At 44.1% G+C, this 16,211-nt stretch overlaps 1 protein-coding gene across 11 annotated transcripts in view; it reads left to right on the top strand.

The window, feature by feature from the left end:
• Nucleotides 1-1,775: 1,775 nt before the first annotated feature.
• ITPR1 (inositol 1,4,5-trisphosphate receptor type 1) overlaps nucleotides 1,776-16,211 on the top strand; it is a 361,669-nt gene continuing 347,233 nt past the window's right edge. For all 11 annotated transcript variants that reach the window (XM_017870725.1, XM_017870723.1, XM_017870722.1 and 8 more), the window contains exons 1-2: nucleotides 1,776-2,036; nucleotides 2,860-2,935. The gene's annotated coding sequence lies outside the window, so the exon portion shown is untranslated. The remainder of the gene's footprint in view (nucleotides 2,037-2,859; nucleotides 2,936-16,211) is intronic.

The raw sequence follows: 16,211 nt of genomic DNA, 5'->3' as shown, positions 1-16,211 counted from the left end.
GAAGTAATTTAACCGCTTTGTACCCCCCACCCCCAGTTTTCTAATAAGTAAAAAAAAGTCTTAATAGGATTTAATTAGGTGCTATACAGAGTTTAGACCAATGCCTGACATATGGCATTCACCCAATAAATGTCAATAATTGTGATTCGTTTTGGCATTATGTCAGTAATAACTATTAGATATGATGCTCCTCTAATTTGTTCCTAAAGTTTCGTAAGACTCTACTCTATATTAAGGAATCCTGCTAAAAAGTAGACATATTCTAATGAGAATCTCCTTAAGATGGCAAAACTGCGGCAAAGAGATGAAAATGACTTGCCCAAGGGCTCAGAGGCTGCTCCTAAAATGGGGAGAAAGGCTATTTAAGGCAATGGTGATGGATTTCCCTAAAGACAAGGGTTTCAGACACGTAGAGTATGGAATCGGAATCCAGGCTGTACCACTTAACTCGAGGCGTCATTTGGGAAGTTACCTGATTTCTCTGAGCCCTGGATTGTGCACCTGCCAAATAGGTATAATAAATATACCTACAGTTGGTGAAACTCAATAGCATGAAGTATGAAAACTGCGTGTGGTCTGGGCCCAATAAAATCAGCCTCTTCATTGATTATTATCATTATTATTACTATTGTTATAACAGATCTTTAGGCGGCGTCAGGAAGTGCCTGTCTGGGATGCTATAATGTGTTTGGCTCACCACTATGCCCCAGCTCCTGGCACCCAGTAAACACTCAGGAAACGTTTGAGGAATGAATATACGTCATTTGAGGCAAGAGAGGGCAGTCAGCCGACTGCCCCCGGGCTTAGCTCTCCCCTCCTCGCAAAAGCCGGAGCCCGAAGCAGCCTGTAACCCGGGAGCCCAGGCACTACTTGGCAGCGGGTGAAATCCACCTCGCCCCAGTCGGAGCTGTTGGAGAGCGCCCCGCCTGGATGCGCATCTCTGTGTGAGCGGCTCTCTCCCAAGCTCTTATTTTTCTGGTTTGCGGTTTATTTACTTAAGCATTTACAGCTCCCAGGAGCAGAGGGACTGCTAGAGGTAGGGTCAGGACTGAGGTCGCGGTATGTATTTTCTGCCTCCCAATCTCAGAGCCGGCAAGTCACAACACGACTCCTTTATTTGTGCACCGGAGAGGTCTGCGTTTCTTTACCTCCTGAGGGGCGACAAAAGACACGCAACACGGGCTCAGAAAAGTGCTCTCACGCGACTTGCCTGTGTCTCCGCTTGCGTGGACCGTCGCTCCCAGGCTTGGTTTTTCGTGCAAACCCGAGCAGGGCGGAGCAGATTAAATAAAGACAACCTCGCGCCTTTAATCCTTGACCGCAAACACTGGCGTTTTTGTGCCCCGGATTTCTGAAATTCTTGGCTCGGGGACCCAAGGCAGGGGGAGGGTGGGCTTGTAAAAACTTCCCAAAGCAGAAATCCGAGCTCCTAGCCCCTCCCCGGCCCCAGTGACACCTGGATTCCAGGGAAGGGGGGCAGCCGGAGGAGACGCGTCCCCAAGGGTTGCAGACGCTTCCCAGGGGTGGTTTTGGATGGCAGGCTCCAAGCCCTACCCACCCCAGCCAAGGTACGGGATAAGTAGCCTGAAAGCCTCGCAGGACGCCCCTCCCCTGTCCCCGCGCGCGTCTATTTAGGGCCCAGCCCGGGCGCCCAGGGGGTTCTGGGACTTGTAGTCCCTCCCTGCAGCCTCAGGCGCCGCCACCACCCGGTACTCGGACTACATTGCCCAGGGAGCTTCCCGGCCTATATAAGCCGCCCGGAGCCGCTTCAAAGTGCAGTAACCATGTGGATGTGCTGCTGAAGCGTTTCCTCAAGCTCGCTGGGGTGGGAGGAGAGGAGGAGGAGGAGGAGGTGGTGGTGGAGGAGGAGGCAGGGGGTGGAGAGAGAGAAAGCGCACGCCGAGAGGAGGTGTGGGTGTTCCGCTTCCATCCTAACGGAACGAGCTCCCTCTTCGCGGACATGGGATTACCCAGCGGCTGCTAACCCCTCTCCTCGCCCTGCTCCCCCAAACCGGCGTGGCTCCCCGGGCACCAAGGTAGCGGCTGGGGCCGGGCAGAGGGCGCGGAGAGTTGGCACTGGCTCCCCCAGCGCAGAAGTTTTTGCCCCGGTCTCGGGGAGATATCGATGCATGTGCATGCACTTGGCATGCATTTGGGGGTTCCTTTACTGCGGGCAGTTTTTTGGGGGGAGCTCATTTGAGGCTTAAAAAACAAATATCCTCGACTCTAGTGCGTGGCTTTGGGGCTCCCTGTTCTGGACTGGTGTGGCATTCCCCAAGTTGGAAACTGTTGCTGCAGCTGCAGGAAATAGTTTTTTTTTTTTTTTTTTTTTTTCGGAGAGAGGTTGTGGGGTGTCATATGTGAGCCTGCTCAAGGAAATAATCTTTCTAAAATGTAGCACTCTCTTGCGCTCCATGGTGGGGAGAATAATGCATGCGTGTGGGGCCCCGTGGGGAGGGTTTTAAAACGGAAGAAAACCGGGGAAGCGGTGAGGGATGAAGTGTGGACGAAGCTCATGTCCAGTGAAGATGCGGGCTTCGGATACTTGGCCTCCTCACCGGGAAACAAGTGCTTTGGGATCTGCCAAACACTTCCCTTAGTTCCAGCCTCCCGCACGTTCGAAGTTTGTGCGTGCCTAGTCTCACTTGTCAGTTACATCCTGGAAATAAGAGTAGTTACCTGTAATCGTCGCCCAAGCGATCCCACCAACCTGCCTGCCAAGTTTAGAGGGTGGGGTGGGGAGGGGTCTCCCCAGGGAAGGAGGCTAAAGAAGTTGGAAACTTGTAATTTGGAGCACTTCTGTTAGAGACTCATTTTCCGCGGTCTGGTACTCAGTCTTCTTTCTTTCTAAATATTTAGGAGCTGACTACAGAGGAGCAGGATTTGCACCCCTCGCTGGGCTTGTTTTGGCAACAGAGTGCCTGACCTGGGTCAGGTGAGTGTGGAAGCCTGAGTGCTGTAGTCAGTAATGAGTGTTTGTCCTAAGCCTATTTTAAGTTCTATCTAAATCGCCAATGAGGTGGGGAGTAAGAAAGAAAAAGAAACTCCGTGGCTCAGTCTTCAAAATTTGCCTCTGCCTTTGGTGAGGGCTTTTGGGAGCAGAGGTCCAGTGGACTGTCCGTTTCTTGGACGTAGTTCAGAACTGAAGGAGCCTGAAGGTTTATGAGAGAGGTGGGGAAAGCCATTAAATGGAGCAATAAAACGGCGGCCCATTGCCGGTGTGAAAAGCGTGCTGATAATTTAAATTCTGAAGGACGCAGTGTATTTCATATGCCAAGATGTGTAAGCAGTATTAACTGCCTCTCTCCTTCAAGAAATAGTCACTCTTTTCTAATTTTGAATGTGTGCTTAATCAGAGTAGGTTGGATTGCAAGAAATGAAAGTGGTTGCTACAAGTTGAAAGAATTAGAACTTTAAAAAGGGAAGTGACTTACTGGAGCTTAAGATAGTAGCATCCAGCCCTTGACTCAAGCCACCTGAAAGTCAAGGAATCTGGCAGATCCCTGTTGTTTTGGGGCCTGTGGTGGAATATGAGCTGAGAGCAGCATTTATCTGTAAACACAACAGTTCCTATTTTTTCCCCAAAATGGTCAGACTGCATTTGAAGAGTGGGAGGTTTCAGCGGGTGCACGTACATCACTATTGCTGCAGATTTGGCCATCAAAAGTTTTTTCTCCTAAAATGCTCAGGAACATGCTAAATAACAGGGTAACAGAGGTGGGTAGGGGTGGGTGGCTGGGTCTTTGTAACTTTTTTAACATTCTAAATATTTAGCTGTTCCCTGGGCTACAATCTTTGGGCTTTTCTAATGAGAAAATAAAAGTCAGACACTTCATTATAGTGGTATAGTGCTTTTGTTTCCTGTTGATAAGATCCTTAGGAGTACTGGCAGAGTGAGAAACATTTGGATGTGAGAACTCTAGTTTCTTCTTGAAGTTCTTTTATTGACTCACATGGCTGTGTGGGTGCTCCTAAAGCCAAAGATTAGGTCCAGTTCCCCTCTTCAGAATTAGCTGTACAACAAGGAGAAACTGGTCCACAGACTGTTTTCTATCTGGTTGCTAAAAATAATAAGATGGACACATTAAGTACTTGTAAGCCGGGTCCACAGCCACGTATCTCAGAAACCCTGTGCGACAGATGCAGGTGAAGAAACTGAGGTGCGGAGAGTGAAATCACTTGTCCAGTAGCTAGTACAAAGTAGGAGCAAGGTATAACCTCAGGCGGTGAGGCTGTACTGCATCCCACAAATGGACCTAAGTTGATTTGGGGATGGTGGTGGTGAGAGGGAAGCAAGGAAAAGTGGTAAACTTACTGCTATTGATGAAATAACTTGCTTACAGGCCACCAATGACGAAATAGTACTTAACATTGATATGAGAAGGAAAGGATGTAGCCACAAACATAGGGATAAAAGAGTGCAGATATTTGAGGAGGTATTAGATGTTGTAATGAGTTCATTTTGGAGAACCTGAATGGGAAGAGTAAAAAGAAACAAAACAAAACCACAAGGAACATTATGTAAGTTAAGCATTAGGCTCACCTCCTGGCTGAAATACCTCTTGATTATTTACATCAAAGCATCTGAGTAGGTAAAAAGGATGAGGCATTTCTCCATCTGAATAATTCGAAAGTTTAAACTGCAGTTAGTCTGGAATGTGAAACGTTGATACCTTTTCATATACCTTCCAGTTTGCTTTGCAGCCAGTTGTGCAGATGTTTTTGTTCTCTATTTTTTCTTTCAAGTTTGTGTGTATGTGTATATGCACACGTACATTGAAAGTACAATCTGCTCTTTGAATAATTCAAATCAGAACAGAAAATCCTTTCAAGATATCGTTCTTATCAGGCAGGGAAAGTTCTTCATGTTCTAAATGAATTACTCTGACTCTTGCATTGAGACCTGTGAAAGTCATTTGGGGTTGACAATGGTATCGCTTTGAACAAAGTGATTGTCTTTTGGAGGGAATTGGCGTCTTTTCTTTAGGAATGAGAAGTGGAATGGTTGCTTAGAAAAAAAAGAGATAGATGAACTCCACAGAAAGATCAACACAGTCTTTTTCTTCAAAATATTTTCAAGTGAGGAAGATCAGAGTGTTGGTATTACAGGGAGGAAGGAGAGTGGGCAGAGAGAAAGATAAAAAAGAAACCTTTAATCCAATGGTGTGCAACCAACTGACTTCCAGAGGCGGGGGAATATTACATGGCTTTTCAACTTATTTATAAAGATATCATGGAAACTCTGTCTGATTTCTTCACAAGCAGCTCTTAGAAAACAAACCAAAATAAAACAAGCACCAAATATGAACAACAGAAAAAACAGCCAAAATAAAAGTAGGCCTGAAGTTAGGTTTCTAGGTCAAGCTGTCTATGGCTACATCTCATTAAGGAGTCTCTGCAAGGCCAGTGTCTATCTTGTTTACTATTGATTTGATTTTTAAAAACAAAACACATTGCATTTACAGGTTGTCAACCAGAAGTGCGTGCAGTTTTTTTTTTTCATTTTTGCTGTTTTAAGTTTGTGCATGGCTCAATTGATGAATGCAATTAAGGCTTAAAGTCAGTGATGTGAATGACATAACTCCTGTGCTTCCTTACAATTGTCTTGGTGTCTGTGGTTCTGAGATGATTGCTAATGAGGATAAGCCAAATACACCACTGAAACCGTCACCCATTCAGCTTTGAGATTTCTAAATTGGATGTAGTTTAAGGCACATGGTGTGGTAAATCTATTTAACAGACTCTAAGGCCTGTTCAAGTTGTTGTGTGTGATTCAAGTGTTTTATTCTTTATTCAACAAATTTCTTGAGCACCTGCTATGTACCAAGGTGTATTCCAGGTGCTCAGGATATAGCAATGAACAAATCATCCTGTTCCCAAGAGGCTTACATCCTAGTTAGTGGGAGGCAGCCAATATAAATAAATAAGTATTACAGTATTAGAGGTAGTAAAGGCTACGGAGAAAAAGAAAACTGGTTAAGCGGGGAACTGAAAATAACAAGTGGAGAAATTAGATCCCTTGTGCATTGCTGTTGGGAATGTAAAATGGTGAAGCTGCTGTGGAAAACAGCATGGCAGTTACTAAAAAAAAATTAAACATGAAACTACTTTATATCCCAACAATTCCACTTGAAGGTATATACTTTAAAAAATTGAAAGTAGGGACGTGAGTAGATATTTGTACACCTGTGTCAGTAGAAGCATTATCACAGTCGCCAAAAGGTAGAAACAACCCAAGTCTATTGATGAATGAATAGATAAACAAAATGTGAAATATACATACAATGGAATATTATTCAGCCTTAAAAAGGGAATTCTGACACATGTTACAATGTGAATGAACCTTGAAAACATGCTAAACGAAACAAGCCAGAAACAAAAGGATGCATAATTTTATGATTTTTCTTACAGAGGCATCTAGAGTAGTCAGATCCCTGCAGACAGAAAGTAGAATGGTGATTGCTGGGGGAGAGAGAAGACAGGAAGGGGGAGTTAGTGTTTATTGAGGATAGAATTTCAGTTTGGAAAGATGAAAAAGTTCTGGAAATGGATGGTGGTGATGTCGCACAACAGTGTGAACGTACTTAGTGCCACTGAGTTATAATATTTCAAAGTGGTATATTTTATGTTATGTATGGTTTACGGTAATTTAAAACAACAAAACATGATGAGGGGTATTAAGGGAGTACTCAGGTGGGGATTAGATCTTTACTACATGACATCTCAGCACAGATCTGAAGGAGGCAAACGAGTTGGCCTTATAGATATCAGGGAAAAAGTGTATTTCAAATGTCAGAGCAGCAAGTACAGAGGCCCTGAGATAGGAGTGGGTGTGACGTGTTGGAGGAAGGAGAAGGTGGCCAGGGGAGAGTGCTCCGAGTTCAAGAGGGAGAGGGAGTCAAGGTCCAGACCTGTAGGGACCAGATTTTGCAGGTCAACAGTGATTTATCTGAGGACTTGTAAACTCTCACAGAATTCTCAGTGTGGTTTTCAACATCACAAAACTACATTGTCCTTTCTGAAGAGGCTCTGGTAAGGTTGGCAGGATCACATACCAGATGGGAACTCAATAGGGGGTAAAACCCAGATTTCCGAACTGTCTGGTTAATGACAGGACTTACCTGGGATTGTAACTCATTTCAGTAGAAAAGGAAAGTTTGACAAATAGGTGAACATACAGTTGACTTGGAGAGCAAATTCTAAGAACTCAATGATAATCATGGAGTTTCAGCACAAACCTTCTATGTCCTACCGCCACCCTGCGGGTATCCAGTGTCATTTTAAGAGATATTTACAAGGTGGACTAATATTCTGCTCTCCAGCATCCTTGGGGAATTAGAAGCTTCACATCAGTGATTCTCCCTAATAAGGACCCCTGTGTATGTGCAAACTTAAAGCAAACCTCAAATTTTATTACTTAATACATAAGATATACATATTCATGTAGCACACACCCTGGACTCAGCTACTCAGGAGACTGAGGCAGGAGAATTTCTTGAGCCCAAGGGTTTGAGGCTGTAGTGCACTATGATTGCGTCTGTGATAGCTACTGTACTTCCAGCCTGGGCAACATAGCAAGACCCCATCTCTATTTAAAGAAAATTTTTAAGGAGAAAAAGATAGCATATTCATTGTAGTGCAACATTAGGAAATAAAGATGAGCAATGAAATAAAACAAAGCAATTCCAACTATTCGAGATTAGGGTTTCAGGCTTTTCCTCTAAGCATGCATGTGTAAAATGTATGTATATATTTAAATTTCATGCAAAGGGACTTATATAGTACCACTCATTTGGTAAATTACCTTTTATACATCTCGAACATCTTTTCTAAATGTGTCTACCCCTTTGATGGTCTTTCATTTTTATTGAGTCTATGTTTATACTTCCTTGATCTATATACATATATACATAGATATTTGTAAAAAAATACATATAATAATTTTACACATAAACATATTTAACAGTTTGAATTAGGATCCAAATAAGGTAAATACGTTACAAATGGTTGATGTCCACTAATCTCTGTATTTCTTCTACAAATCTTTTTTCCATGCATTTTTTGGTTGCTGTTATTGAAGAAACTGGGTGATACACATCTCCACAGTTTAGACTTTGCTGACTACATCAGTGCAATGTGGTTTAACATGTTTCTCTATCCCCTTGGTCTATTATAATTTGGTAGTTAGATGTAGAGGCTTGGTCAAAGTTAGGTTCTTTTCTTTTTTAAATTGAGAAGGGGTCTCACTACGTTGCCTAGGCTGGCCTTGGACTCCTGGTCTCAAGCAATCTTCCTGCCCTAGCGTTCCCAGTAGCTGGGACTCCAGTAAGTCTACTCTGTAAACTTTGCTTAGGTGGGTGTGAGATGTTGGATGTCTACTCTTGTTATATTAGCACCCCTTGATGCTCACTACCCAAATCCATTAGTTCTTTAGTCAGTGAGAAATGGGCTGGTAAAGTTCCTGAGATTTTGACAGAGCCCTTGTAATCTTTGCTAGCTTTTTTGCTTTCTATATAACAAGATGTTCTAGGCTCATCTTCTCTATTTCTTGTCCCAGACCAAGAATCAGCCTTTTCTTCAAGGAGCCTTTGCCCTTTTAAGAGGGAAATTTTTTTTTATTTTGTTTTTTCAAGACAGGGTCTTACTCTGCTGCCCAGGCTGGAGTGCAGTGGCACAATTTCAGCGCACTGAAACTTCTGCCTCTTGGGCTCAAGCTATCCTCCCACCTCAGCCTCCTGAGTAGCTGGGACTACAGGCATTCACCACCACACCTGGCTAATCTTTTGTGTTTTTTGTAGAGATGGGGTCTTGCCATGTTGTCCAGGCTGCTCTCAAACACCTAGACTCAGGCAGTCTTCCCACTTTAACCTCCCAAAGTGTTGGGATTACAGGCACGAGACATCACGCCTGGCCAAAATGGTATTTGGAGATCTCCACTTAGGGCCAAGATCATCCTTATCTTACAGACGAGAAAACAAATTAAAATGAAGAAAACTTAAAACTTGAATTTCCTAGATGAAAGCATTTCCAAAATGCTATTGACCTATCCTTGCCTTTTTGCAAAGAATTCTGAACATAATCTAAGCTTTTTTAAAAAATTGGTTTTGGATTTAGCCTTAATGTCCTGAGGCTAAGACATCGTTGTTCTCCCCAGATGAGCAGGAATGTTACTCTTGTTCTGTATACATGTTTTTCAAACTCTGTGACAACCCACGAAGAGGTTGTTAAATTAATTTAGTGGGCCTTGATGAACTTTTATTTTTAGTTTTATTTTTATTTATTTATTTTTTTTGAGACGGAGTCTGGCTCAGTCGCCCAGGCTGGAGTGCAGTGGCCGGATCTCAGCTCACTGCAAGCTCCGCCTCCCAGGTTCACGCCATTCTCCTGCCTCCGCCTCCCAAGTAGCTGGGACTACAGGCGCCCGCCTCGTCGCCTGGCTAGTTTTTTGTATTCTTTAGTAGAGACGGGGTTTCACCGTATTAGCCAGGATGGTCTCGATCTCCTGACCTTGTGATCCGCCCGTCTCGGCCTCCCAAAGTGCTGGGATTACAGGCTTGAGCCACCGCGCCCGGCCTATTTTTAGTTTTAGAGACAGGGTCTTGCTCTGTTGCCAAGGCTAGAGTACAGTGGCATGATCCTGGCTCACTGCAGCCTCAACCTCCCAGGCACAAGCAATCCTCTCACCTTGGCCTCCTGAGTAATTGGGACCACCAGTGTGCCCCACCACTCCTGGCTAATTATTATTATTATTATTATTTTTGTAGAGATTGGGTCTCCCTATAGTGCCCAGGTTGGCCTTGAACTTCTGGGCTCAAACGATCCTCTTGCCTTGGCCTCCGAAAGTACTAGGACTGGAGGTGTGAGTCACCAGGTCCGGCCAAACTTTTTTTTAATGACATAACCTAGAATAGAAAACATGGAAGTGTATCGCATGGATACTTAAGAAGAACTATGTACGTCGCAACAAAATTCTTTGTCTCACATAGACAATGAACATTGGTTTGTAAGCTCAATATTTTTCTTACTCTGAGCTGCAGTCAAAAGTTTGAGAAACACTGTACTACATCTTTGCCACTCCAAATGTGGACCCCAGACTAGCGTTACTGACATTAACTGGGAACTTGCTAGCAATTGCAGGCTCTCAGACCCTACCCCACATTCAATGAATGAGAACCTACATTTTTGCAAGATCCTCAAGTGATTCACACACACGTGAAAATACGAGAAAATCTGCATTGGAGGATGCCTATCCCTGTGCTTTTTCAGTGCTTGTCATTTAGTGTTTCCTTTGCTTTTTCATGGCTAGTTCTCACTTGTTGAAGCTGAAGCTGACCTTTGTACTTTTCCCCTGCAGCCTTATCTTCAGTGAATTGGAAAGGTAGGCTAATCACCAACCTGAGGTGAGAGTAAGTAGCTCTCGCATGATTCCCTCTCCGACAAACATGGAAACTTTCATGCTTATGTTTGGGGGATGCTTTTATTGGCTCTTCAGATGAAGATAGAAAGAGACCAGAAGGTACATGTACCCCTACTTAGAGTTGTGCAGTCACTGCTGTTCACCGGCTGTCATGGGACACTGAGGAATTTATGTTTCATCATACTTTCTGACCTGTCCCATCAGCATAACTTCTGGACTGCTTGATATAATGCAGCTCATCAGAAGAAGGTGAACATAAGAAGAATATCACTAGCCTCCAAGTTTCTTGCTGTTCATTTTCATTTCAGAAGGAGCTTTATCTGGGAAATAATTTTCTTTTGCAAGAACAGCTTAAAAGCATCCCAGGCACATATTTCTGAACAGAAAAAGCTGATATGACACCCAGATGATGGACGTTCATTTGTTTGCCTTGTTGTGTGTGTGTATGTTCTGCCTTATGTGTCCCTCCCCACCCTCCTCTGTCCACCTCGCCAAATCCTTCTATTCCTTAGGGCCAAGCCCAAATGCTTCCTCCTCTGGGAAGCTTTTTCTGATACTTGAAAATCTGTCATTCGGAACTCCAGGGCCCTGAAACCTGTTTTCCTTATGGGCCTTTTGTTTTTTTAACTCATAAGAATACCTGGCACACAGGAAGTGCTTTCACAATTAAGTAATTTGTATATATGTTTTTTTCTCCCTTTGAAGGCTGCTTGGAAAAACTAATTTTTTGTATCCCTCTCCTTTTTTTTTTTTCTTTGAGAAGAAGTCTCGCTCTGTCACCAGGCTAGAGTGCAGTGGCATGATCTCGGCTCACTGCAACCTCCGCCTGCCGGGTTCAAGCGATTCTCCTGCCTCAGCCTCCTGAGTAGCTGGGACTACAGGCACGTGCCACCATGCCCAGCTAATTTTTGTATTTTTAGTAGAGATGGGATTTCACCATGTTGGCCAGGATCGTCTTGATCTCTTGACCTCGTGACCTGCCCACCTTGGCCTCCCAAAGTCCTGGGATTACAGGCGTGATCCACTGCGCCTGGCCCCTATACCCCTCTCCTGATTAAATATTTCTTAAACTGACATCTTTCTTTGAAAAGCCTTACAGCCAGGCATCATGGCTCACGCCTGTAATCCTAGCACTTTGGGATGCCAAGGTGGGTGAATGACCTCAGGTCAGGAGTTTGAGACCAGCCTGGCCAACATGGTGAAACTCCATCTCTACTAAAAATACAAAAAAAAAAATGAGCTGGGCATGATGGCGGACACCTGTTGTCCCAGCTACTTGGGAGGCTGAGGCAGAAGAACTGCTTGAACTCAGGAGGTAGAGGTTGCAGTGAGCTGAGATGGCACCACTGCACTCCAGCCTGGGTGGCAGAGTGAGACTCCATCTCAATAAAAAAAAAACAAAAAAAGAAAAGCCCTTTATTGCAGAGGGTGATGTGAGGACTGTGAAGAGATATATTAAGCATTTCCTTTTGATAGCTTTTGAGGTGTTGTTTAGTACAACTCTAGAGGACTTATTTGTCTTGGGAAACTGTTGAGTATTCATAAAAGGTAGTGGAAAAATCAGGTAGTGAAACCAAGCTGCTCTCAGGTCATAATGGTGTTGCCCTGGTGAGCCACAGGATAGGGACTCCGCAGTACCGAATGTTGACTGCTTCTTGGGTAAGGGGCAAAACATGGAACATCTGTGCATCTGTTTCCTCTTCTGTAGAATAGGTGTAAAAATAAAAATACCTGCTTCGGGTCATTGCGGCCGAGTTGTCTAAAAACAAATGTTTGCAGAAGGCCTTACACATAAAAAACAAAGCAAAACCTATCTATGTCCTAGAGCAGTGGTTCTCAATAGGGACAGGGAGGGTGATTTTGTCCTCCAGGGGACATTTGGTATCATCTGGAGACATTTTTGGTTGTTCTGTCTGGCAGGCAGGGGTGGGGTGCTACTGGCATTTTGTGAACAGAGGCCAGGGATGCTGCTCCACAGTGCACCGGACAGCCCCCCCCACCCCAACACACACACACACACACACACACACACACACACACACACACAAAACAGAGAACTCTCTGCCCCAGAATGTCAGTAGTGAACAGGTTGAGAAACCCTGTCCTTGAGTGAATTTTTCAGGCTTGGTGAGACTTTTATCCCTCTCTGAGGATATTGACCCAACTTGATTTGCTGTTTTTTTGAGGTTTGGGCTGTGTGGGCAGAGGGGTGTCTTTTCAGGCTGGGACTGACTTCAACTTTTTAACAAAATAAGAACCCTCCCCTCTCACCCCTCCCAAAACCAAAAAAAACAAAAAAACACTGGCCTTGGTATCTGGAGCCCTGTGGTCTAGCTTTGGCCACTCGTCGGGTGTGTGACCTCCAAGAAATCACTGGGCCTGTTTTGTTTTTTCTACCCATAAAATAAAGAGTTTGAGCTAAATGCTCTCCACTCACCAAATCTGCAGCTCTCTGCCTTGGAAATGTTGAGCTTTTGGTTGGCTTCTCTTACTTTGGCCTTGAAGAGTAGAAGCCGTGAGACTGAATGTCAGAGCAGGCATCTTTTTTGAGAAATAACTGTAGATACTCTACCTGGTTGGGGAAAAGGTTATTTAGCAGACATGTCTGAAAAAGCGAGTAGGTTAATTTTTGTGTGTGTATGTGTGTGTGGCAGGGGGAATGGAGAATGAGCAACATTGTATTATACTAGAGAATCAGTCCTCCAAACTTCAGATTTACAGCTGCTATTTCTGGGATGTCATGAAGGGCCTTGCTTAAAGTTGAAACTTCTGAGTTGGTGACTTCCTTTGGGACTGCCTGAAAACGAAAGCAGAATACGATTTTCTATGCTCCCAGAGAAGTGCTTTTTGCAAGAGAATAAATTATCTGATGATGGGGACACGCTGCATTTCTGAGGACGATCTGATTAGCAGCTAGTGGGACAAGAAGGCAAGGAGGGGGAGCTGTGTGAAAACGTGTGGGGAGGAGGGTGGCATTGTGTCCAAGTCAAAAATGTGCTGTTCATCCTCATTTCACAATAAAGATGATATCGTCAAGCATCTTTACTCAAAGGAAGTCCAAAATTAACCCTGAGAGTGCCCAGGAACAGAAGCAGAGACTGTTGTAAAGGGAGCCTTTTTCTCCCTCTTGAACAAGTTAACCGTAAATGTGTTAGGTTTTCTCTACCCCGTATTTACAGCTATATTACCATATATGTACCTGGGTGAGGACATCGCAGGGAGACTTGTGCTCACTCTGGAGGGAGTTTCCTTGGCCTCTTGCCAGGAGATTGATCAAATGCCAGCAGCTCTTCCTTTTCCTGGGCATACTCCTTTTTTTCCTGTGAAAGACCTCATGGTTTGCCGGGCTCAGCCCATGGTTAACCTGCCCTGCTGGGTACTGCTTGACCTAAAAAGTGAAACGGTGCCTTTTTGTCTTCATCCTTATCTATGGTTCTGAGAGGCCAACCGCCTTAAGGCCTTTTGGCTCACCAGGTGCTTTGAGCAAAAGCCCTGTGTGTAAGCCCCTCTCTTTGCGCCTAACTTTAAAGGAAGCTTTTTTTTTTTCTTTTTCTTTGAGAAGGAGTTGTCCTCTGTCGCCCAGGCTGGAGTATAGTGGCATGATCTCAGCCCACTGCAATCTCCACCTCCCAGGTTCAAGCAATTCTCCTGCCTTGGCCTCTCAAGTAGCTGGGACTACAGGCACAAGCCACCATGCCTGGCTAATTTTTGTATATTTAGCCAAATATATGGGGTTTCGCTATGTTGGCCAGGCTGGTCTCGAACTCCTGACCTCAAGTGATCCACCCACCTCAGCCTCCCAAAGTGTTGGGGTGACAGGTGTGAGTCACTGTGCCCGGCCTTGAGGAAGCTCTTTGATTTTTATTATTTTTAAAGCAAGCAGCAAGAAAACCAGCGCCAAAGGACTTTGGCAAGGGGCTTTTGTCTTTTAGGAGGTGGAGGTAGTGTGGATATGCCAAGAAAGAACGGGGAAGGCTGATGGATTTGTTGTTGGCTACATTTTTTAGCAGAAGAATGACTGTCCAAATGCAGGTGCTTTGGGGCCAGGTGGCAAAGCTTGGCAACTGGAGATAGACGCAAAGGGTGCTGTGTGAGTGAGATGCTGGCATTCACTCCTCACCTGGCTGTGCTTTGCTGGTTCTGGTTTTATTACGAATAGTGGGGAAAACATTCTGTTGGAGTTGGCATTGACATGTCCAGGTCAGTGCATCTCATGTGTCCCTTTTGTATATTCACTTGTCATTTGAACTTTGCTGTTTTGGCAGAGCTGATCCTCTGCTGATTATAAGCCTAAGAAGTTTAGAGAGAGTAGTTTATGAGAATAGAAAATAGAACAGATTAGAAAGTAGAATTATGACAGCAGGCCGGGCATGGTGGCTCAAGCCTGTAATCCCAGCACTTTGGGAGGCCGAGACGGGCGGATCACGAGGTCAGGAGATCGAGACCATCCTGGCTAACACGGTGAAACCCCGTCTCTACTAAAATACAAAAAACTAGCCGGGCAAGGTGGCGGACGCCTGTAGTCCCAGATACTTGGGAGGCTGAGGCAGGAGAATGGTGTAAACCCGGGAGGCGGAGCTTGCAGTGAGGTGAGATCCGGCCACTGCACTCCAGCCTGGGAGACAGAGCCAGACTCCGTCTAAAAAAAAAAAAAAAAAAAGAAAGTAGAATTATGATGACAGCAAATAGGAATGCTTCCTGTGTCCCCGTTTCTATTTTCTTTTTCACAATTAATTGTCAACATAACTATGAGATAAGCGCTCATTATCCCCATTCTGCAGATGAATAAATTGAGGGCCAGATAAGGGAAGTAACTTGATCGAGGTTACAAAATTCCCATTACATTTAGAATAGAAGGCCAACTTTTGACCCTGGCTTGTGAAGTCCTACTGGGTCTGTCTTATTTACCCTGCCTTTAACCTGTACTTTCTTCCTTTCCCCATTAATGCTGCAGACATTGGGCTAGCTTTCTGTTTCTGGAATTTGCTAAGCTCTTTTTGCTTTACAGCCTTTGTACTAGCTGTTTGCTCTACCTAAAATGCTCTTCCGCTTGATTTTTTTTTTTTTTTTTTTTTTTTTTTTTTTTTTTTTTTTTTTTGCATGACTGCCTCTGTCTTGACTTTCAGGTCTTCGCTTAAACGTCTCATCTCGTTTTTTCTGACCAGCCAAAATTGCATTGTCACTTAATCATATCACCCAGTTTTAATTGTTTGCATGTGCTCGTCACTATCTGATTTGTCTTGCTTGTTTCATCTGTTTCCTGTCTGTCTGCCCTCACTAGAACATAGGTATCACGGGAGCAGGGACCTTGCGTGTCTTGCTTTGATCTGTATCCCCAGTACCTAGTGTAGTGGTGGCGTATAGTAGGTATCAATACATATGTTCTATAAGAAGGAAGAGTTAAGTTTCAAATCGAGCAGTTCACTTTCTAGAGCCCTGGCTGTTCAGTTGTATATTTTACATTTTCGTCCTGTTAATATATAAAGTTTCCAAACTTATACAGTGAGAGTCCTAAGCATACAGTCGATGCCAGGGCAACTCTTAAAGAAAAGTTTATGGCAACAGTTTTCAAACTTCTGGCTCTCAGGAGCTCTTTACATGCCTAAAAACAATTCAGGACCCTAAAGAACTTCTATTGATGTGAGTTACATCTGTCTGTATTTACCATGTTAGAAATTAACACTGAGAAAATGAACACTGAAAAAATATTTTAAAACCCATTACACATTAACCTATTGACATATTTTAATGAACAATAAGAGTATTTTCCCAAACAAAACTTTTGTGAGAAGAG

This window comes from Rhinopithecus bieti, unplaced genomic scaffold (assembly GCF_001698545.2).
Source record: "Rhinopithecus bieti isolate Rb0 unplaced genomic scaffold, ASM169854v2 scaffold_5101, whole genome shotgun sequence".
NCBI classification, from domain to species: Eukaryota; Metazoa; Chordata; class Mammalia; order Primates; family Cercopithecidae; genus Rhinopithecus; species Rhinopithecus bieti.
The sequence above is the reverse complement of the archived record's forward strand: the minus strand, read 5'-3'. Positions and strand labels throughout refer to the sequence as shown.